Genomic DNA, 24,520 nt, shown 5'->3' on the forward strand with positions numbered 1-24,520 from the left:
CTTTCTATCCAAATAGTAGAAAGAACATTAAAGGACGAGTGCAGCTGCAGACGGGACAGCAAGAGCGTGCCAGCTGCTAACCAGCTTCACACATGTGATGTTCTCCTATAGAAGTTTCCAGTATAAGCAAGAATGTTACTTGTAAAAAGTTACATAACTTTTCTTTTACTATATCTTCAACCTTGTCAGGGGACAACTCCAGTGAGCACGGAGTTCCTCCTCTTTTGTTTTTCTCCCTCTGCTCCAGTCCTCCTCCTGCCTCTGTCTCTCGCCTGCAGTCTACATGCTGATGTGTCCAGTCACTGGAAGCAGAGAGGCCTGGATGTTATTACTTTAATGAATCTTTGGCTCGCTCCTATCAAATCTGATTGGTTCTCATGTATGTAAACAAGGAAAAGAGCAATAGACATCTGCTAAGTTCAACAACTTCGACAAAGTTATGGAAAAGTAACGTCTGATGATATCTGGGAATCGAATTAATGTAATATACAAAAACATTCATGATTGTAAAAGCATGGAGGCTGTATTCTTGGTGTTTGTCTCTTAGGAGTACGTTTCTTAGTTTGAGTACATATATATATATTTTTTTACGTTAACATTCAAGTTGCGTGCAAAATTCTGCTGCTGGCCCTTGGTAGCAGACTGCAGCTTCTGTCACCTTTCTTGTCAGACGTGACCTAACTCTAAAGGCCTATTCACACATAGCGATGTTTGTTAGGATCCAGTCGAGGCTTAGCTGTCCTAATGATACTTTCCATTAGAAAAATGCAATGCTAAATGATAATGTTGTTCACTGATGGTGAGAAGAATGACGTGTAACCAGTCACCCTCTGACTTGTTCAGACAGTATTATGGTACTAATTTGCTTATATTCGAGCAAATTTGTTCATGGCAAGCACCAAAGGCATTGCCGGCACTAGATGACCCAATGATCATTCAGTTGTATCTAGGGCATAATTCATTGTGTGGTTAAGCCATTTCACAGATCTGCCACTCACTTTTAGGAGGTCGAAGAAGTATGATCACCAACTGATTCCATACAATACTTGTAATCAGGGATGGGCTTGGCATTTTTGGGGCCCCAAGCAAAGTTATGTCTGGGGGCCTTAATCAGGACAGCCAGCCAGGAAACAATATTCCTGGCATCAGTTCCCTGTCTGTCCACAATTGCATCTGTGTCCTTAGGAAGCATATACAGTTTAAAGGTGTGACCAGGGACGATTCTGCCTCTTCTGCTGTCTGATGTGAAAATTGAAATGGCGTGTGTCATAGGCCTGGGGCTGTTTACCGAACTTGGACCCCTTTCCTCTATTTATCAATGACCCCCTTCTGTGTTCTTCCCCATAGTTATTTTTATTTAGGCTGGGTTCACATCATGTTTTTGTCATATGTTTAATTGTCACGGCTGAGGATTGGAAAAACCCTCAGCCGTGCGATGTCAGAAGATGGTGGTCGCTGCTAGGCCAGGACAGGAATCAGGGAGCAGATCACCTCCTAATACGTCCCTAATTCTTACCCTGTCTCCTAGCCGTATGAGCCGACCCTGATGGTGGGAGGGGTCATACTCTGGAACCTATAATCCCTACTAGCCCTCAGGGTGGCCCTGGACTAGGAACAGGGTAAGACGACCTGTTCCTCCAAGACACGGACGAACAGGAGTCTCACTGGCCAGACTGCAAAGGAAGGGGAACATAAACAGCATATGGCAATGGCAGGTAAATGAAACAAGTACAACACCTACCTGCCACAGACACACAGCCTGAAACCCATGTACAAGTGCTGCTGTCCACAACAACACAAACGGACACAGCACACACCAACATCACACAGAAACCCAGGAAACCATAGCTGCAATAAACAAAGAGATCACAGAAACATCTTCAAAACATCATACATAAACGGTAAAGTGCACATATACAAAGAGGTTGTCAGGTGTAACCGCATGCACTTGACAGCAAGCTGCCTAGCAACAGCTCAGGCTGCTATACTGCCAAATACAATCATGTTGCCAACGGCAACCACACGTGAGGCAACATACAAGCAGCCCTCACCATGTGGTTGACAATAAAACCAAACCGCCGGCAACTGCATGCGGATCCAGGAGTCACGACCATAACCATGGTCGTGACATTAATGTACACAAAAAAAGTATACGTTAACGGAGGCCTCAGGTGCCATGCTGTGATATCCATCACCATAGAGTTCCTTTATAAAAAAAAAAAGTATACTTTTTTTTTGCAGGACTCTCCCGGATGGAAAAGCTTAGTCCAGCAAAAAAAAGTTTACATTTAAAAGTATTTGTTTACTTTTTTTTTTGCAATGGAATTCTATGGTGACGGATGCCACAGTATGTCATCTGTCTGAGGAATTCGTTAATGTATATGTTTTTTGTGTACGTTAAACGTTTGACAAAAATGCGGTGTTAACCCAGTATTATAGTAAATACAATATTTAAGATAATTAGTCAGCATGAAATTCTTTGTAAACTTTGACCCTATATTAAAGTTTTTATAATGGTGGTAACAATGGTAAATGGCCATTCAAATAACAATATAATAAATAGTTTTTTAAAATATTAGAGGGACATTTATCAAAACTGGTGTACAAAAAAATTTACTTGGTTACCCATAGCAACTAGAGAGGAGCAAATTTTTTAAAAATTCGATTCGCTCTTAGAATCACTGCTCACTTCAATTATTTGGGCAGTCACGGGGCCAAAACTGACCAAATAACTCAAGTATGAACTGCCTTACAGGACAATGTTAGCGCCAAGAAGTGTCATGGGTAGTTCGGGGAAGAAAAGACAACCAAAGGGAACAACAAAAAAACAACTACAGACTAGGCCCCAAGCCTAGGGAATAAAGAGGTCACCTCCTAGCAAACCCTGACTCTCTCCCTAAGCTGCTGACCACATGTGCACGTCTCAAAGGTAGAAATACACATGCATGGGAACCTAAGACTGCTGACACACTGCACCAAACCCTCAGCTTAGGGAACAGGGAAAGAGGCAACCAGCGCTTTCCAACCTGAAGGAGCCAGTGTCTCCCTGAGGCCTAGTCAGGACAGACACAACAAGAAAAGGGAAAGGACTTAGCTTGAGAAGCAACTGGAACAGGAGAAACACCACACCAGCAGAGCACTCCTCAAAATAACTATTAGCTGCAGCGAAACCAGTGAAAGGCGGAACATATAAAGAGGCCACCTGACTGATAATGAGCAACACCTGCGAAGGGGTGGAAACCTGTCAGCAACAATGAAAACAATAGAGATCTGTCAGATCGACTACTGAGTCTTCCGTCTATCTGAACTTCTAAGATCTCTCCCAGAGCCGGCAGTGACAGTAGCCCCCCTTCTACACGTGACCTCTGGGCACCCAGGACAAACTTTATTAGGGTGGGCTCTGTGAAAAGCCCTCAGCAGCCGACTGGCATTCACATCAGTTGCCGAGACCCACATTCTCTCCTTCGGACCGTAACCCTTCCAATGAACGAGGTATTGAAGGCAACCCCGAAGGACACGAGAGTCAATAACTTTGGAAATTTGAAACTCCAGATTCTCGTCAACCATGACAGGTGGAGGTGGCAAGGAAGATGGTACAACAGGCTCCACATAACTCTTTAACAAAGATTTATGTAAGACATTCTGGATCTTCCAAGCCTGCGGAAGTTCTAGGCGAAAAGAAACCGGATTAATAATGGCAGAGATCTTGCATGGACCAATATATCTTGGAGCTAACTTCCAGGATGGTACCTTCAACTTAATGTTCTTAGTGGAAAACCACACCAAATCACCCACATTCAGGTCCGGACCAGACACATGTTTCTTGTCAGCCATACGTTTATACCTATCGCCCATGTTTTTTAAATTGATTTGAAATTTCCGCCAGATAAATGACAAGGAAGAAGCAAATCTCTCCTCATCAGGAATACCAGAGGAATTATTCCCAGAGAACGTACCAAATTGAGGGTGAAACCCATATGCACCAAAAAATGGTGACTTATCAGTGGACTCCTGGCGACGGTTATTCAAAGCAAATTCAGCCAACGACAAAAATGAGGACCACTCCTCCTGATTCTCAGCGACAAAACACCTCAAATATGTCTCCAGATTCTGGTTAGTGCGTTCAGTTTGTCCGTTCGACTGAGGGTAAAAAGCCGAAGAGAAGTACAAACGAATCCCCAGGCGAGTACAGAAAGCCTTCCAGAATCTGGAAACAAATTGGGTCCCTCTATCAGACACCACATCAGAGGGAATGCTGTGTAATTTCACAAAGTTATCAACAAATGTCCGAGCCAGAGTTTTGGCATTGGGTAAACCAGAAAATGGAATAAAGTGTGCCATCTTACTGAAGCGGTCGACCACCACCAAAATCACCGTCATCCCAGAAGAACTGGGCAAATCGGTGATAAAGTCCATGGACAAGTGCATCACGGGACGGGATGGGATGGACAAAGGAAGAAGAGATCCTGGGGGCTGAGTATGAGTCACCTTGGCACATGCACAGGTATCACAAGCTGCCACATAGCCCTCAACACTCTTACGTAAACCCGGCCACCATAATCTCCAAGAAATAAGATCAACAGTGGATCTGCTCCCAGGGTGTCTAGCAAGGACAGTATCATGATGTTCCTTAAACACCTTGGGACGAAGCTCAGAAGGAACAAACAGCTTCCCTGGGGGACAGGAATCAGGTGCCTCTCCCTGAACTTCTAACACCCCCGGCTCCAGTTCAGGATAGAGGGCGGATACAACCACCCGATCAGGCAAAATCGGACTAGGATCCTCAGTATCAACCCCCCCCAGGGAAGCTACGCAACAAGGCATCCCCCTTGACATTCTTGACCCCAGGGCGAAAAGTGACAATGAAATTAAATCTGGTAAAAAAAACAGACCATCTGGCCTGCCTTCGGTTCAAACGTTTATCCGACTCCAGGTAGGCCAGATTTTTATGATCGATAAATACAGTAATGGGATGAATCGCTCCTTCTAACCAATGACGCCATCCCTCAAAGGCCAACTTAATGGCCAGCAGCTCTCTATTGCCATCATCATAATTTCTCTTGGCAGAAGAGAGTTTTTTTGAAAATAAAAAAAGCACAAGTGCGCCATTTGCCAGGAGAAGGACCCTGCGAGAGAACTGCACCAACTCCCACTTCTGATGCGTCCACCTCAACAATAAATGGCTGAGACACATCAGGCTGCACAAAAATGGGAGCAGCAGAAAAACATTTCTTTATAGTGGAAAAAACATGTAACACCTCTTCTGACCAGACAGAGAAATCCACCCATGTCAGTCAGAGGTTTGACAACAGTGGAATAATTCAAGATAAATTTTCTGTAGTAATTGGTAAACCCCAAAAACCTCATCAGCGATTTCTGATTCTCGGGCAGATCCCATTCCAAGACCGCACTGACTTTTTCGGGATCCATGCAAAAGCCCGAAGCGAAAAGCAGGTAACCCAGAAAAGGAATCTCTTGAACAGCAAACACACATTTTTCAATCTTGGCATATAACTTATTCTCCCGGAGGATCAGCAAGACTTGTCTCAAATGATCCTGATGACTCTCCATGTCGGGCGAATAAAACAATATGCCATCAAGGTATACAACAAAACAAACCTTCCCACCAAATGATGAAAAATGTCATTGATGAAATGTTGAAATACTGCCGGGGCATTGGTCAAACCAAAAGGCATGACCAAGTTCTCAAAATGACCCTCTGGGGTATTAAACGCAGTCTTCCATTCATCCTCTTCCTTGATCCTGACCAGATTATATGCCCCTCTTAGGTCTAATTTAGAAAACACCTTAGCTCCAACAATCTGGTTGAACAAATCTGGGATCAGGGGAAGGGGATAAGGATCACGGATAGTGATGCTATTCAACTCTTGGAAATCTAGACACAGTCTCAATGTCCCATCTTTTTTCTTTACAAAAAAGAACCCTGCCGCCATAGGTGACTTAGATGGTCTGATGTGTCCCTTTGCCAAACCCTTCATAATAAAACAAGAAATACCGTCAACATGAGGATCCCCCACCTTTAAATGGATATCCTGCACCATGTGAGTCAAAGATTTTTGAGAAAGGGGGGCAGAATCAATAGCGAACACTGAGATCTCTTTGTCCAGTGCATTAGATTTAAAACCATGCATCAGGACAAACTGATCATCCACAAGGTTAACCCCTGCCCCGCTGTCCAAAAATACCTCCAAATCAATATTCTTGGAATCTAGTGCCACCCTGGCAGGCAGGAGAAAATGGGTACTACAAGTAAAAGACAAGAGCATGTTCTCAGATTCCCCAGCTACTCTGCCAAGAGTTAGAGAACAAAACTTATTTTTTTTTAATTCTCACCTTGATATTTTAAATAGGGACAAACATTAACAAAATGACCCTCTTTACCACAAAAAAAAAACAGAGTCTCTTTCTAGCCCTGAAGTTCTTATCACCAGGGTCTGGAGAGACCTGTCCCAATTGCATAGGCTCATCTCCAAACATGGGCTCAGGTGTCTCAGTACCACGAGTGTCAGAGGGGACGACCTCCTTTCAGGTAATACGTCCCGAGAGAATGGAGTCTTGAACCTTTCCTTCAGACGTCTATCAACTCGCACTGCAAGAGACATGGCAGCTTCTAATGAAACAGGATTTTCATGGAGTGCTAGGGCATCTTTTAGTCTCTCAGAAAGCCCATGACTGAACTGACTCCGGAGGGCAGGGTCATTCCACTCAGAATCAGTTGCCCACCTCCTGTATTCAAAGCAGTAGGACTCAGCAGACCGATTTCCCTGATGTAAGCCGTGCAACATAGATTCAGCCAGAGAAATCCGATCTGGGTCATTCTAAATAAGTCCCAGGGCTCAGAAAAAACTATCCACCAACCGGAGGGATTGGGATCCGGTCAGCAAAGAAAAGGCCCAGGATTGAGCGTCACCTTTCAATAAAGAAATAACGATCCCCACCTTTTGACTCTCGGCACCATAGGAGTGAGGGCGTAAGCGAAATTAAAGTTTACATGACTCCCTGAACCGAAAAAAGTTGTCACTTCCTCCGGCAAATCGGTCCGGGAGGGCGATCTTAGGTTCAGAGCAGCACTGGCGGACAGACGCCTGACACCTTGCAACAGTTTCACGGCGGTCTGCTACCTCCAGCAACAACCCCTGCATGCGATCCACCAGTGCAGAGACAGGATCCATGACAACACAGAGCAGGGGAAACAGTAACAGTATTAGGCGGCTAATAATGTCACGGATAGTACGGGGAAGGAAAGACAACCAAAGGAAACAACAACAAAACAACTACAGATTAGGCCCCAAGCCTAGGGAATAAAGAGGTCACCTACTAGCAAACCCTGACTCTCTCCCTAAGTGGCTAACCACATGTGCAAGTCTCAAAGGTAGAAATACACATGCACGGGAACCTAATACTGCTGACACACTGCACCAAACCCTCAGCTTAGGGAACAGGGAAAGAGGCAACCAGCTCCTTCCAACCTGAAGGAGCCAGTGTCTGCCTGAGGCCTAGTCAGGACAGACACAACAAGAAAAGGAAAAGGACTTAGCTTGAGAAGCAACTGGAACAGGAGAATCACCACACCAGCAGAGCACTCCTCAGAAGAACTATTAGCCACAGGGAAACCAGTGAAAGGCGGAACATATAAAGAGGCCACCTGACTGATAATGAGCAACACCTGCGAAGGGGTGGAAACCTGTCAGCAACAATGAAAACAATAGAGATCTGTCAGATCGACTCCTGAGTCTTCCATCTATCCGAACTTCTAAGATCTCTCCCAGAGCCGGCGGTGACAAGAAGAAGCGCACTTCTTTTACAACGTCATCAGCTGATTCCACATAGATATCTACCGAACCTGTTCTATTAAACGCTTATACAAGTAGAGCCCCTTGACAGAGTGGAGAGGGTGTCAGCAGTAAGTTTGTGTTGACGTCACTGATTATTTTGCCCTTCCTCTGATCCGGCAGAACAATAACCCACAAAAAACGGATCCTGTCTGTTGAGCATCCGCCTTCACTCGGTCATCATTTGGTCAGTAATACATCAGTATTGCTGTTGCCAAAAAAACAGGAGTGGATCCAAAACAGAGATGACAAGTGAATGGAATATTTGCATGTCTTCTGTGTTTTGTACCCACTCCTGCTTTTGGCTACCATATCACAAGCCAATTCTGATGGGACCATACAGGCCTTACAGCTGCTACACAGACAGGATCCGTTGTGCGTCTTATTTTTCCTTCATTCTGACAGATCAGAATAAGTGTCAAATAAATGATAATGTAAGCCAGGCCGAAAGGCAAAATAGTGGCCCAGTCATGAAGTGGTGAGGTGAAAGCAGCATGAGGAGACCACAAAGTGGCCCAATGACAGAGTCTGAAGGTGTCGGCAGCATCAGGAGGAGACCACAGAGTGGCACAATAAAAGTGTGGAGGTGGCAGCAACATCAGGAGGCCACAGAGAGGCAAAATCACAGAGTGTGGAGGTGGCGGCAGCATCAAGAGGCCACAGAGTGGCACAATGACAGAGTATGGAGGTGGCGGCAGCATCAGGAGGCCACAGAATGGCACAATCACAGAGTGTGGAGGTGGCAGTAGCATCAATAGGAGGCTACAGAGTGGCACAATGACAGTGTGGAGGTGGCAGCAGCATCAGGAGGCCACAGAGCGGCAAAATGACAGAGTGTGGAGGTGTCAGCAGCATCAAGAGGTCACAGAGTGGCACAATGACAGTCTAGAGGTGGCGGCAGCATCAGGAGGCCACAGAATGGCACAATCAGAGTGTGGAGGTGGCAGTAGCATCAATAGGAGGCCACAGAGTGGCACAATGACAGTGTGGAGATGGCAGCAGCAGCATCAGGAGACCACAAAGTGGAAAGGTGACATAGTGTGGATGTGACAGCAGCATCAGGAGACCACAGAGTGACCCGGTGACAGAGTAGGGAGGTGGCAGCAGTATCAGGAGACCACAGAGTGGCAAGGTGACATAGTGTGGAGGTGGCAGCAGCATTAGGAGACCATAGAGTGGCAAGGTGACATAGTGTGGAGGTAACATAAGAATCAGGAGACCACAGAGTGGCAAGGTGATATAGTGTGGAGGTGATAGCAGCATCAGGAGACCACAAAGTGGAAAGTGGGAAGGTGACATAGTGTGGAGGTGACAGCAGCATCAGGAGACCACAGAGTGGGGAGGTGGCAGCAGCATCAGGAGACCACAGAGTGGCAAGGTGACATAGTGAAAAGGTGGCAGCAGCATCAGGAGACCACACAGTGACCCGGTGACAGAGTGGGGAGGTGGGTGGCAATACGAGTACTAGCTGAAAATGGTGGGTGAAGGAAGGAGCTCTTGGCATCAGATTTGTGGCATTAGGCAGGTGGCAGCATCCGAATAGTAGCTGAGGCAGGTAGCCAGAAGAAACCGGTCTCTTTTGTCAAAGTGTTGGTGTGGCACTATGGATGATCTAGTCTGATGCATTAGGTATTGGTGGGTGGAAATCCTGGCTGATCCACACCTGATTCATCTTGACAAAGGTCAGTCTCTCCACTTTTTGGGTGGACAGGCAAGTGCTTCTTGGGGTAACTATGCCCCCCCCCCCCTGCACTAAACACTCGCTTTGGTGCCACACTGTTGGCTGGGCAGGACTGCTTTTCCAGGGCAAACTCTGCTAGTTGCGGCCAAAAATCCAGTTTGGCTGCCCAGTAGTCCGGCGGATCTTCAATGTGTTGTGGCAGGGTACTGTCCAAGTATGCCACCACCTGCTGGCTCAGGTCCTGCTCTAGGTCTAGCTGCTGCTGCTGCTGGTGAGTAGTTTATTCACTAGGCGGGTGAAGAAAGCTGCTCATCAGCGACTCTAGACTCAAGCTGCTGCTGATGGAGCTGGAACTGCTCCTATCCCCCCACCCCCCTCCAGCAGCCATGGCAGAGGAACATGAGCGCAGAGGGCCTCCCCAGTCAGACCTGCGAGAGGATGGATGATGGTGCAGATAGGCAGTGGCCAACTGACTACTGACTATAAAAAAAATATATATATGAGACTTCTACTGTACTGTACTTCTACTGACACCTGTACAGTAAAAGTCTCATATATATATATTTTTAATGACAGGCTATGCAGCTATACAGTGTATCGGTTAAAGTTCTTGGCTGTGATGCAGAAGCTGTGAGTTCAAATCCTGTCACAAGCTTTTTCAGAAATAGAGGCTAAACTTAATTTAAACATATATATATATATATATATATATGTATATATATATATATATATATATATATAAATAAATAAGTTTTTAGCCAAAATATATTTACACATATTATTATATATTTAGAATATATAATATACTATAGTATATGTAAATATATTATGGCTAAAACATCAGTAGTAGTATTTTCCCACATATTATGCATTTGTATATATCAGAAGTATGATTTTATCTATATATATATATATATATATATATATATATATACAGTCAGGTCCATAAGTATTAAGACATTGACACAATTCTAACATTTTTGGCTCTATACACCACCACAATTGATTTGAAATGAAACAAACAAGATGTGCTTTAACTGCAGACTGTCAGCTTTAATTTGAGGGTATTTACATCCAAATCAGGTGAACGGTGTAGGAATTAAAACAGTTTGCATATGTGCCTCCCACTTGTTAAGGGACCAAAAGTAATGGGACAATTGGCTTCTCAGCTGTTCCATGATCAGGTGTGTGTTATTCCCTCATTATCCCAATTACAATGAGCAGATTAAAGGTCCAGAGTTCATTTCAAGTGTGCTATTTGCATTTGGAATCTGTTGCTGTCAACTCTCAAGATGAGATCCAAAGAGCTGTCACTATCAGTGAAGCAAGTCATCATTAGGCTGAAAAAACAAAACAAACTAATCAGAGAGATAGCAAAACATTAGGCGTGGCCAAAACAACTGTTTGGAACATTCTTAAAAAGAAGGAACGCACCGGTGAGCTCAGCAACACCAAAAGACCCGGAAGACCACGGAAAACAACTTTGGTGGATGACCAAAGAACTCTTTCCCTGGTGAAGAAAACACCCTTCACAACAGTTGGCCAGATCAAGAACACTCTCCAGGAGGTAGATGTATGTGTGTCAAAGTCAACAATCAAGAGAAGACTTCAGCAGAGTGAATACAGAGGGTTCACCACAAGATGTAAACCATTGGTGAGCCTAAAAACAGGAAGGCCAGATTAGAGTTTGCCAAACGACATCTAAAAAAGCCTACACAGTTCTGGAACAACATCCTATGGACAGATGAGATCAAGATCAACTTGTACCAGAGTGATGGGAAGAGAAGAGTATGGAGAAGGAAAGGAACTGCTCATGATCCTAAGCATACCACCTCATCAGTGAAGCATGGTGGTGGTAGTGTCATGGCGTGGACATGTATGGCTGCCAATGGAACTGGTTCTCTTGTATTTATTGATGATGTGACTACTGACAAAAGCAGCAGGATGAATTCTGAAGTGTTTCGGGGAATATTATCTGGTCATATTCAGCCAAATGCTTCAGAACTCATTGGACGACGCTTCACAGTGCAGATGGACAATGACCCAAAGCATACTGCAAATGCAACCAAAGAGTTTTTTAAGGGAAAGAAGTAGAATGTTATGCAATGGCCAAGTCAATCACCTGACCTGAATCTGATTGACAATGCATTTCACTTGCTGAAGACAAAACTGAAAGGAAAATGCCCCAAGAACAAGCAGGAACTGAAGACAGTTGCAGTAGAGGCCTGGCAGAGCATTACCAGGGATGAAACCCAGCGTCTGGACATGTCTATGCGTTCCAGACTTCAGGCTGTAATTGACTGCAAAGGATTTGCAACCAAGTATTAAAAAGTAAAAGTTTGATTTATGATTATTATTCTGTTCCATTACTTTTGGTCCCTTAACAAGTGGGAGGCACATATGCAAAGTGTTGTAATTTCTACACCGTTTACCTGATTTGGATGTAAATACCCTCAAATTAAAGCTGACAGTCTGCAGTTAAAGCACATCTTCTTCTTTTCATTTCAAATCCATTGTGGTGGTGTATAGAGCCAAAAATGTTACAATTGTGTCGATGTTCCAATATTTATGGACCTGACTGTATATATATTTTTTTTCTTCTAGTATAATTACACATTTATTTTGTGCCATACATTTTTTACAATTGCAATTATTTTTTTTTTATATATAAATCTACTTTAACCTCTATTTCTGAAATTGTTTGTGACGGGATTTGAATTCACAGCTACTGCATTATATCCCAGAACTTTAACCACTACACTATATAGCTGCATAGCCAATAGCTTAAAAAAAAAAAAAAAATATATATATATATATATATATATATATATATATATATATGATATTTATACTGTATAGGTCTCAGTAGAAGTACAGTACAATAGAAGTCTCATTTTATTATTTTTTTTTAAAGTAACTGGCTATGCAGCTATTATAGCTGAGTGGTTAAGTGCCTTGCCTCTAATGCAGAAGGTTGTGCGTTCGATTTAATACACTGGGGTGTCCCCAAGCACTGACTTCATATATGGACATAGCTATATATGGAGTCAGAGCAGGGACTCCTAAGCCGCAGACTCACACTGAGAGATTCCCCCACTGTACAGCGATCTTCTGCATAGAAATAGAGGCTAAATTAGATTTAAATACACTTACTCGAACATGCTCGCTCAACACTAAACTACACCGCTGAACGGCAAATAGGCCCTTACTTTTTTCCGCTTTAAAACATATAACTGCACCGCTGAACGGCAAATAATATATATTTTTTTACCATTAATACACGCCAAAAAGATCTTTAGAACATATAACTACATCGCTGAACGGCAAATAATATATATTTTTTTGACACTAATACACGCCAAAAAGGTTTTTAGAACATTTAACTGCCCCGCTGAACAGCAAATATGCCCTTGTTTTTTCCACTTATACATGCCACAAAAGGCTTTAGAACATATAATTACACCACTGAATGGAAAATAATACATATTGATTTGCCACTAATACACGCCAAAAAGGGCTTTAGAACATATAACTGCACCGCTGAACGGCAAATAATATATATATTTTTGCCACTAATACAAGCCAAAAGGGGCTGTATTTTTCTCACTTCACCACACAATGACTAATAAGCCCTTTTTTCCCCACTATTAGAAGCCAAAAAATGCTTTAATACATATAACTGGACCGCACAAGGGCTAATAAGATGTAGAAATATTTCCTTGTAATAAACCCTGTTAATGGCTGTATCAAACAGCACTTGCACCCTAATAACAAGAACAGTTTGCTGTAATTATAGAGCTGTATATTGGCAATTTGGATCCGCAGTCAGTGCAGCAAAGTGTAATAGGATTGTTCCTATTACCCAGGCTGTAACCTCCCCTACTGAACCCTATTTTTCTTCAATACTGTGCAATGATTCCCCCTTATCCTTTCCCTGAATTTCTATACAGCAAAATAAAAGTTTTAAAGTCTTTTCTACTGTCCCTAGCGCCTGCTGACATCTCTCCCTGCACTAAGTACACCGGAAAATGGCTGAAGCCATAATAGCTGAGGCTATTTATAGTGCTGTGACATCACAGGGCTGGCTAGCTGCTGATTGGCTGCAAGCATGGCATTGTGGGTGATCCCTCGTTCCCAGAGTTCCTTGCTCCATGTCCAAACATGTGCAGCAGCCATTTTAGGAAAAAATTTGATTCGTTACCACAAAGCGTGAGGAAATTCGGATTCATCAACTTCGATTCGCTCATCTCTAACATTGATAATGAACAGGATATATATCACAACATACATATAAAATACAGTAAGACAGTAATAAACAGTATAAGCTAACCCTTTCAAGAGAAATAAAGTAAGACTTTTTAACTTTACATAGGGGAAATAGGCAAATATCCACAAATGTCCAAACATCAAAGCACCCCTTGCTCCAGGGCACTACACTAGCTTCTCCAGTCTCATCCTGTGCAGAAGAAGGTTACATACTGAGGAAAGGCCTGAACTAGCTGTCCCTCTCTCTCTCTCTCAAAAGATTGGTAACCTGGCGAAAGGCTGGTGGCCCAGGGTCTGTGGCTCAGTTGTCCAGCTGGTGCCCTGGTCAATGGGCTGGTAACTTAGGGTCTGTGGCTCAGCATCTCCATCTCAGCATCTTCTTCTTGTCACTCATGCAGTCTGGCAGAGTCTCTTCTACTAAGCAGTGGTCCCTATCTGCAGACAACTAAGGGCTCTAGTTGTTCTCCTTATATACATTTTCTAGCTCAACAAGAACCTTCTAGTGGGAGGGGTGGAGTGGATAACACAGCCTAAACAGAAACAATGTTACAATTTTAGTCTGTAATATATTTGTATAGAGTTTTAGAGTAAGTCGATGGGAATGACAAAGCAATTTTTCCAGATATAATTAAGTCTTCAGACATAAACAACAATGCTAAACCAGACATTCAGAAGAACAGTGTCTTCTTTTTTGTCTCCAAAACATTGCATAGGTAGAAGGTTATAAAGTCTCTCAGTATTCGCTGGCTGTGCATTAACCCATTATACAGTGCAGTGCAGCTATAGTGTAATAGCAGTGCAAATGAATTGGATTTACAATACAATACAATTACAATAAACATATAAGTGCAATTCAACAATATGAAACAGTATATGTGCACCCAACAGCATAAATCACAGTGCAAGTTAATCCTTCAAAGTGCAATAAAGTAATGAGTTGATGGCTTTTCATAGTAGCCGTAAGGGGAAATGTTCACAAATGTCCATAGTCCAAAGTACGTTTGCTCCAGGGCACTATACATGGTCTATGTACAAACTAATTATATAAAAATCCTCCTGGACCTCAAGGCAAGTAAGGTTTGTATGGATTCATCAGTGGGGTAAAGTGGTAGGAATATAATTTATTTAAACCCATGCAATTACCCAGGTGTAAGTGCTAGCGAAAGAACCAGAAAATCTTAAATCTCAAATGATATTTTAGTTATATCACAGTTAAACTTACTTCTAAATGGAATTAGTTATTGAGAAAAATTAGGCATATTAGTAAATAATGACGCAGGAGAGGAATGGCAGAGGATTTCCCTTAAAGGGGTTGTCCAAGTTATTTCTTTTTTAATTTGTTGTATGCTTCTAACTAACCAAATGTAAAGGGTTTACAATTCACTTACTTCATCTGCAGTGGCTCCTTTCTCATAGTTCACTGAGGGTCAAATGACCTGTGATGTCAGCTTTTCTCCCTGCTCTGATGATGTTTTGTGCACAAGCCTGAGGGAGCAGGTCTGTGCACAAAACCTCACTGTGCTGGCCATACACCCCTGCACTGCCATCAGCTGCTGTCTGCCCTATGTCTTTCCTCCCTCTGGATTCTTTAGCAAAGTTTAACCTCTTCTACCACTAGCAGCACACACTCAGAGTTGGAGGCTTTGCTGAGCAGCTGCAGGGCTTCATCTTTTCACAGGATCTTTCTGCAGTACGCAGCCCTGCAGGGTATTGCGATGGTGAGGTCACGGTTAGTAGGCAAAACGAGGGTTACTCTTGGTTACTCACGGTTTATGGAAGACCCTGGTCAGGCGTACAGCAGTGATGGAGAGGCTGGCACTTGAATCCTCTGGGGCACTCTCTGTATATAGGGACCAGGCCAGGTGGTAGGTGAGGTGCCCTAGGTGTTGTAGGTTTAATGTGCCTGTGGCAAGATCCCTTAAAGTTCGTGATGCCAGTGCTGGTAACGGTGGCACACCGATTTGTTGCAGTAATAATGGAGGAACACAAGTTGTAGTGAACCAAAACTTCCTTTTACTGGAACAGTTATATTTACAGTCTTTTGGTCAAAGTTCCATATGTAAGCAGTAACATGCAGGCTTAATAGCAATTGGCAGGCACAATGTTCTTGCAAGATACTCAGAGGGTTAAACACTTACAGATCAGGCTGCACTTTTCCTCAGAATCCTGTCTGTCTTTATCCCAAGGCCCGTATGCCCTATTGCTGGCTTTATCCTTGGTTAGGGAAACTTCCTCAGGTATATATCTCCTTGCTTTTTATATAAATCCTTCTGCCCTTCAGCTCTCTGTTTAGCTGGAACAATAGCTCTGCTCTGGACTCTTATAGGAACTTCAGGTTTCTCAGGAGGCAAAACCCTCTCCTGGTGGCAAACTTCTGAGCTTGCTTTGCTCAGGAACCTCAGGCAGGCTAGACTGCACTCACTAGCCTCCTGGACTACTAACCTCCCCTTTCCTGTCTGGACCTAACTATATATACTAGGGGTTCCCTAGCTCCCTCTACTGTCTAGGAGGAGGAACTACCCCTACAGGCCTGGTAAACTGGAGATAACATTAAATAACATGAAAATATACATTAAAATGACATATAAAATACAATGGCCCTGTTCCACAGGAGGTGGAGAACAACATGGCCCAATTGACCCTTGTGTAGTGCCCACAGTTACCTAGTGGGACACTACATTTCCTCCTTACACAGGGACAGTTTTTCAATTTGTTTAATAAGCCTACAGCTAAATCTTCTGGGATTGGTTTCCCTTTACTAAAAGGCAACTCAATTGTTGTTACGAACATATGTTTTTTTTTGGAGAAAATAACACCATAACCTGCTGTTTGCAAAAATAATATAAAAACAATATAGTTAATAGCAGTCCAAAACCAAGAAACATTTATCAAAAAGCCTGGATGTTTGGGGATGTGTAACCAGACAAATCCCCTAATCAGCGAATGGTTTAATATATTTTTTTTTACCTAGTTGTAATGTAGTCATTAGTATTTGGGTTGAAAATTTATGATCAGTAAATTAACATATTGATGTAGTCAGGGAAAAACTATTTAATGAGATTAGTGAAGGCCTTTTAGCTGTCCACCCTTTATAAAATTTAGATTGTCTTCTTTTGGAAACAATTATAGAAACTCTCTTTCTGGTCTGATCTTTCATGAGTAGAGGTTGAGTGAGGACAATGTCATGATTAGGATTAAGAAATCCAAAACTGGTCCTGGCAGTTTTAGGTACTTATTTGTTTTGTTTTGTCAGTATTTGAAAATTTAAAACTAAAACCCAAGGTTCAAGGCCCGTTGTGAAATCGTTTGGGTCACTCTATTTCTGAACTAAAATGTTTTTAGTGTCTCTGAAGTTAAGTGATTTTAAGCTATCTCCCTATACCTTTCAAATTGGAGCAGCTAGATTGGAGAGAAAACATTAATAAAACATTTAGGGAACTGGCCTAAATTCATTTGGTAATAAAAATGCCCTTGGGCATAAAAATGCCCTTTAAATGTGTAATATAATTTGAAATATCACTTATACAAAGAAATGGTACATAACACCACAAAATCTGAATAGAGTTCAATATTAAAGGGTTGTCTAACTTCTAAGTGTATTTTAAATAACCACTCCCACCTACATCTGTACTGTGCTGCTTGGGGACATGTCACCAATGTGACCACGCCTGACTCCTGTCCATGCCAGAAGTTAACATGTATAGGAAGACCAGTGAAGACAGCAGTAGACCCACAGAGCCAGAACCCAGTGTTGTGGAAAAGGTAAGTATGCTTCCCTTGATAAGTCCCATGGCAGAAGGGGGATTTAAAACACACTTACATGTTGGACAACCTCTTTAATGACTAAGCCAGATTTTGAAAATTTGGTACAGTATGTGTGATTACATCTGAGAATAAATCTATAAAGCTTCAGTGAGACATTTTGGGGCACATTTATTAAGACCAACATTTTACATGCAGGCAGTGGCACAACTAGTGCCTGAAATGCACCTAATTTAGGCATATTTCAGAATAGTAAATAACCCCCTTTGTTTCGCATGATTGTGAAAATGGTCTATCAGTCTAAGATTGAGAAGGCTCTGGTGCTATGGGGGAGGGTGGGGTAATGGCAATTTATTTGCACCTTTGCCTTCCTATGGGTTCACCCAGCATAATGGATAAATAGTAATTTTATGGATAATAGTCATAGGAGCTCAAGATTATCACTCAACTCTAAGTTACTTTTAATGTTTGTGATTTCTATCATTAACATAATAAAGCACCATGGCCATAATTTTCTACTCGTTAAATATATTTAGTAGTTATTTGGCATTAAATCCCATGAAAATTATGAGCAAACTGCAGCTGCCCACACATATCCAAGCATTAGTATGGGTTCACATATCTAGTCAGGGCTGGACTGGGATTACAAAACAGCCCTGATACAAAAAACCCACCAGCTCATAAAAGATATCATGTAAAATTAGTGGTACACAGTGCATGCTGTGGTAAATTTAGCTTTATTGGTTATGCCCCTATATAAAAAATAAAATAAAAGTTGAACCCAGAAATGCCTAATCACATGGCCAAGGACATATGTTACCTCCCCAACAGCAACACATACCATAATAATGCTCAAAATACCTCTCCAACAACATCTGAAACCACAATGCAGCATAAAATATCTCACCAATGGCACCAAATAAATAGAATCGTGCAGCATAAAATATCTCCCAGACAGTACTCAATATCGCCATGCAGCACAATAGCACCAAATAAGTACCAAAATAGGGTACCCTGCAAATGGGTGTCACAGTGTAGGGGGAGGGGAGGAACACCAAAATGACAACAGAAGGAAAATGACCAGGAACTAGGCCTCAAACCTAGGGAAAGGGAAATGGTGACCATCTAAGGAAACTCTAAACCTAGCCCTGACTCCAGTCAGTATGAATAGACCCCGAAGGGGAGAATATTCATATCGTAAACCTAGGCCCTAGTAACCATGAAAAGCCCTAGGATTAGTGACAGCGTCTGAGACTACTGGTTCCTTCCCAGATAAAACAAACCAGCGTCTCCCTGAGGCCTAGTAAACAACAAGCAAATGGGAGCAACAAAATGCCAAGAAAAGTACACTTATCTTCAATAGAAAATGGATGAGCAGGAACTCAGATGAGGACCACACACCAGCTCTTCCAACTCCAGGCAGAGAATATCAACCGCATGGTATGAAGTGTGAGTCCAAACTAAATAGAGGAGCAGTAATGACCACAAGCTACACCTGAGACAAATGGTGTGTTCATTACCAACAACACTGCAACAAGTGAAAACAGATAGGCTGTCAGATAGCCTAACATGCAACCAGTCTCTCAGATCTTCTAACCTCTTTCACTGGAGGGACCGTGACAATGGGTTTGTTGTTATGCTAATTGGTTTGATGTAATGTTCTGATTTACTATATTGTACACTCAATAATTCTGTATGGATAGATCAGGGTTAACTATCCTGACTCAGCCCCTTTTTTGGAGGCTAGGAGATGGAACTTGGTCCGTCCCTCGTTCAGTGTGTTCAAAGAGAGTGTTCTGTGCTAGCTGAGGAAGAGAGAGGTGCTACAAACTACTACAATTACATTGGACCCGCTCGCACGTGTTGAGACTCAAACACTATATTTTCAATTGTCTCTAGCCCCCTATATTTTCAATTGTCTCTAGCCCCCTAGTAGCCAATTAGTACAATTACACCACAGAATTGTGCAATAAGACAGGCACCACTGATAATTTTAATGTGTGAGTTCTAGTATATTTTATGGGTACATAATAAATGTTAAATTTTAATACTGCTAACCCAGAGCACGTGTCAACCTAGAGACAATTAGTGGTCTCTGACCAATTGAAAATATAGTGCTACAAACTAGGCCTGAGACACAGAGGACCATTATCTCTGAGAAATTTACAGCAAGAAAGGAATTGCTACATTAAAGTGCTCCAGAGAGAGAAAAGGGAGAACTAGAAGGTCCAGAATCTGCAAAGTTGTGCACCAGAGTTGGTCAGCAAGGTATTGTGATGATTTAATACTGATAGAGACTCTGCTGCAGTGAAAGGGAACATTACCAATGCACCCTTCCACATTATGACATGGTATTGGCCAGCCATATCTTAATCCTGTACCCCTAACTTGGGAATTATGGAAAGGGTTGCAAGAACGGTGTGAGCATTGCCACTGTTATTTGTATGAACTGCTATCATTGCCAGAACCACTACCACTCCCATCCTCCACTCTGCTTCTCCAAGGCTTGTGGCTCATGCAGCAGAAAATATTTCAGCAACAATGCCAAATACCACAATGCAACATAAAATACCTCCCAGCATCATTGCCCCTGCCTTCCCGGAGCCATAACTTTAATATACAATTTCGGTCATATAGCTGTATGAAGGAGTGTTGTACTTTGTAATGGCACCATTTAAATTTTCATATAATGTAGTGGGAACTCGAAATTCTAAATGGGGTGGATTTGGAAAAAAACACAATTCCACCATTATTTTACTGGTTTGTTTTTTAACAGCATTCTCTGAAAATGATGTTTGACTGATGCTTGTCAGAACGATTATGGTAAAGCCAAATTTTAAAAGTTTGTCTTGTAGTTAAAAAAAAATTTCAACTGCTGTTGTAAACTAAAAATAGAAAATAAAAAATTTAAATAAAAAAAAAACTTTTTTTTTTCTTTGCATTGCCATAATCTGAAAACTCTGTCATTTTATATTCACCTCTACAGAGCTGTGTGAGGGCTAATTTTTTGTGGGGTATGTATGTATGAAGCAAATAAAAAAGCTGACAGTCGGACATTTTGATTTTGTTTTTTGTTTTTGCCATTCTTTACTGTACAGGTTAAATAGTTATATATTTGATTAGTTTGGGCTTTTTTTGAACGCAGCGGTACAAATGACCTTTATTTTCTTTATTGTTTATAATAAAATGGTAAAATTGGATATATATATATATTTATACACTGAACAAAAATTTAAACGCAACACTTTCGGTTTTGCTCCCATTTTGCATGAACTGAACTCAAAGATCTGAAACATTTTCTACATACACAAAAGACCCATTACTCTTAAATATTTTTCACAAATCTGTCTGAGGTCTCATGAACACGACAGTTCAGTTTTTTGCGGTCCGCAAAACCCGGATCCGCACAAAATGGAAGCCGCCTGTGTGCCTTCCGCAATTGTAGAAATGCCTATTCTTGTCTGCAAAATGGACAAGAATAGGACATGTTATATTTTTTTGGGGGGGCTACGGAACGGAGCAACGGATGCGGACGGCATTGAACGGCGGCTCGGATGCGGACCAAAACAACGGTCGTGTGCATGAGGCCTAAATCTGTGTTAGTGAGCACTTTTCCTTTGCCGAGATAATCCATCCCACCTCACAGGTGTGGCATATCAAGGTGCTGATTAGACAGCATGAATATTGCACAGGTGTGCCTTAGACTGCCCACAATAAAAGTCCACTCTGAAATGTGCAGTTTGATCACACAGCACAATGCCACAGATGACGCAACGCTTGAGGGAGCTTGCAATTGGCATGCTGACTGCAGGAATGTCTGCCAGAGCTGTTGCCCGTGCAATGAATGTTCATTTCTCTACCATAAGCTGTCTCCATAGGCGTTTCAGAGAATTTGGCAGTACATCAAACCGGCCTCACAACCGCACACCATGTGTAACCACACCAGCCCAGGACATCCGCATCCAGCATGTTCACCTCCATGATCGTCTGAGACCAACCACCCGGACAGCTGCAGCAATAATCAGTTTGCATAAACAAAGAATTTCTGCACAAACTGTCAGAAACCATCTCAGGGAAGCTCATCTGCATGCTCGTCGTCCTCATCGGGGTCTGGACCTGACTGCAGTTCGTCGTCGTAACCGACTTGAGTGGGCAAATGCTTATATTCAATGGCGTCTGGCACGTTGGAGAGGTAGAGGTACTCTGTTCACGCATGAGTACCGGTTTTCACTGTTCAGGGCAGGTGGCAGACAGCGTGTGTGGCGTTGTGTGCGTGAGCGGTTTTCTGACATCAATGTTGTGGATCGAGTGGCCCATGGTGGCGGTGGGGTTATGGTATGGGCAGGCGTATGTTATGTGCAACGATCAGAGGTGCATTTTATTGATGGCATTTTGAATGCACAGAGATACCGTGATGAGATCCTGAGGCCCATTGTTGTGCAATTCATCCACGACCATCACCTCATGTTGCAGCATGATAATGCACGGCCCCATATTGCAAGGATCTGTTTACAATTCCTGGAAGCTGAAAACATCCCAGTTCTTTCATGGCCAGCATACTCACCGGACATGTCACCCATTGAGCATGTTTGGGATGCTCTGGATCAGCATATACGACAGCGTGTTTCAGTTCCTGCCAATAATCTGCAACTTCGCACAGCTATTGAAGAGGAGTGGACCAAAATTCCACAGGACATAATCAACAACCTGATCAACTCTATGCGACGGTGATGTGTGGCCACACCAGATACTGACTGGTTTTCTGACCCCCTTCCCCCCCACAGTAAGGCAAAACTGTGCACATTTCAGAGTTTCCTTTTATTGTGGGCAGTCTAAGGCACACCTGTGCAATATTTATGCTGTTTAATCAGCACCTTGATATGCCACACCTGTGAGGTGGGATGGATTATCTCGGCAAAGGAGAAGTGCTCACTAACACAGATTTAGACAGATTTGTGAAAAATATTTGAGAGTAATGGGTATTTTGTGTATGTAGAAAATGTTTCATATCTTTGAGTTCAGCTCATGCAAAATGGGAGCAAAAACAAAAGTGTTGCGTTTATATTTTTGTTCAGTGTATATTTGTATTTTGAAAAACTTTTTTTTTACATTTTTATTCTCCCTAGGGGACATGAACATGCAATATTCTGATCACTTCTTCCATAGACTGTATTGATTTACCATTGCAGTCTATGGGAGAATCAAATTATTCCTATCAACCTCTGATATGGGCAGGGCATAATATAGGCCTAAAGCTGTCATAGCAACCATATGGTTCCTGCGATCTCAGCAGAGCCCTCCCTTTAATTGACCATGATATCTGAGAGGTTAAAACGCTGTGATCACAGACTCTGCCAACGAGTGTATGCTGTGTAAAACAGCAGACACTTGGTGGTTATTGTGCCCGCACAGGACCTGAGCAGGGTGCCATGTTTAAAGACCTAACATCCACCGTATATGTATGGGAGATGTCAGGAATGGGTTAAATTTCTCACCTCTCTTGGAGATTGACAGAATAGTTTAGGAGCAGTGAGACTGGAGCTGAAGGGAGATGATTCTACTGCAGATGCCCTCCATACTCTCAAGAGGGTGAAGGACCTGTGATGAATTCATCACAGCCAGGTCCTGCACCGTCCTAACCTTGTAACTGCACCATTATCATTCCATCTCCTGTACACCTAGTAGTTTAAGGACCAGTGATAATGTCATAACAGGTCATTTAGCCCTCCTAACTTTGCAACTACTTTAGATTGATTATCAGTGCAGTTCCTGTACTTTCAAAAGGTTAAGGTCTATTGATGATTATGTCATCACAGGTCCTTGAGCCCCCATAGCATTAGAATTGCACTCAAGCTGCAGGGTTTGAATCATGAGTGCAGTTACTGTTTAACCTATATACACACAGTCCTGATCAAAAGTTTAAGACCACTTGAAAAATCGCAAAAAATCATATTTAGCATGGCTGGATCTTAACAAGGTTCCAAGTAGAGCTTCAACATGAAACAAGAAGAAATGGGAGTGTGGGAGTGGGACAAGAAGAAATGGGAGTGTGTTGTGTAAAAGTAGAAAAACAATAGGGCCTAATTGCCATTTAGCGGCGCAGTGATATATTCTAAAGCCCTGTTTACCGTATATTAGTGGTGAAATAAAAATATATTAGCCGTTTAGCGTTGCACTTACCTGTTGAAAAGCCTTTTGTGTTGTGTAAAAGTTGCAGAAAATTAGGGCCTAATTGCCGTTCAGAGGTGCAGTGATATATTCCAAAGCCCTGTTTGCCGTGTATTAGTGGCAAAATGAAAATATATTTGCCATTCAGCGTTGCACTTATCTGTTGAAAAGCCTTTTGTGTTGTGTAAAAGTTGCAAAAATTTCAGCCTAATTACCGTTCAGCGGTGCAGTGATATATTCTAAAGCCCTGTTTGCTGTGTATTAGTGGCAAAAGAAAAATATATTTGTACTTGTGTGGTAAAGGGATATATTCCAAAGCACCGTTTGCCATGTATTAGTGGCAAAATAAAAATATATTCGCCGTTCAGCGTTGCACTTGTCTGTTGAAAAGCTGTTTGTGTTGTGTAAAAGTAGAAAAAAATTTAGGGCCTGATTGCCGTTCAGCGGTGCAGTGATATATTCTAAAGACCTGTTTGCCGTATATTAGTGGCGAAATAAAAAGATATTTGCCGTTCAGCGTTGCACTTATCTGTTGAAAAGCCTTTTGTGTTGTGTAAAAGTTGAAATAAATTAGGGCCTAATTGCCGTTCAGCGTTATTTTAAATCTCTGCCTTGTATAAGTGGCAAAATAAAAATATATTCGCTGTTCAGCCTTGCACTTATCTGTTGAAAAGCCTTTTGTGCTGTGTAAAAGTAGAAAAAAAATTAGGGCCTAATTGCGATTCAGTAGTGCAGTGATATATTCTAAAGCCCTGTTTCCCATGTATTAGTGACAAAATAAGTATATATT

Source organism: Bufo bufo, chromosome 2 (genome assembly GCF_905171765.1).
Source record: "Bufo bufo chromosome 2, aBufBuf1.1, whole genome shotgun sequence".
Lineage (NCBI taxonomy): Eukaryota > Metazoa > Chordata > Amphibia > Anura > Bufonidae > Bufo > Bufo bufo.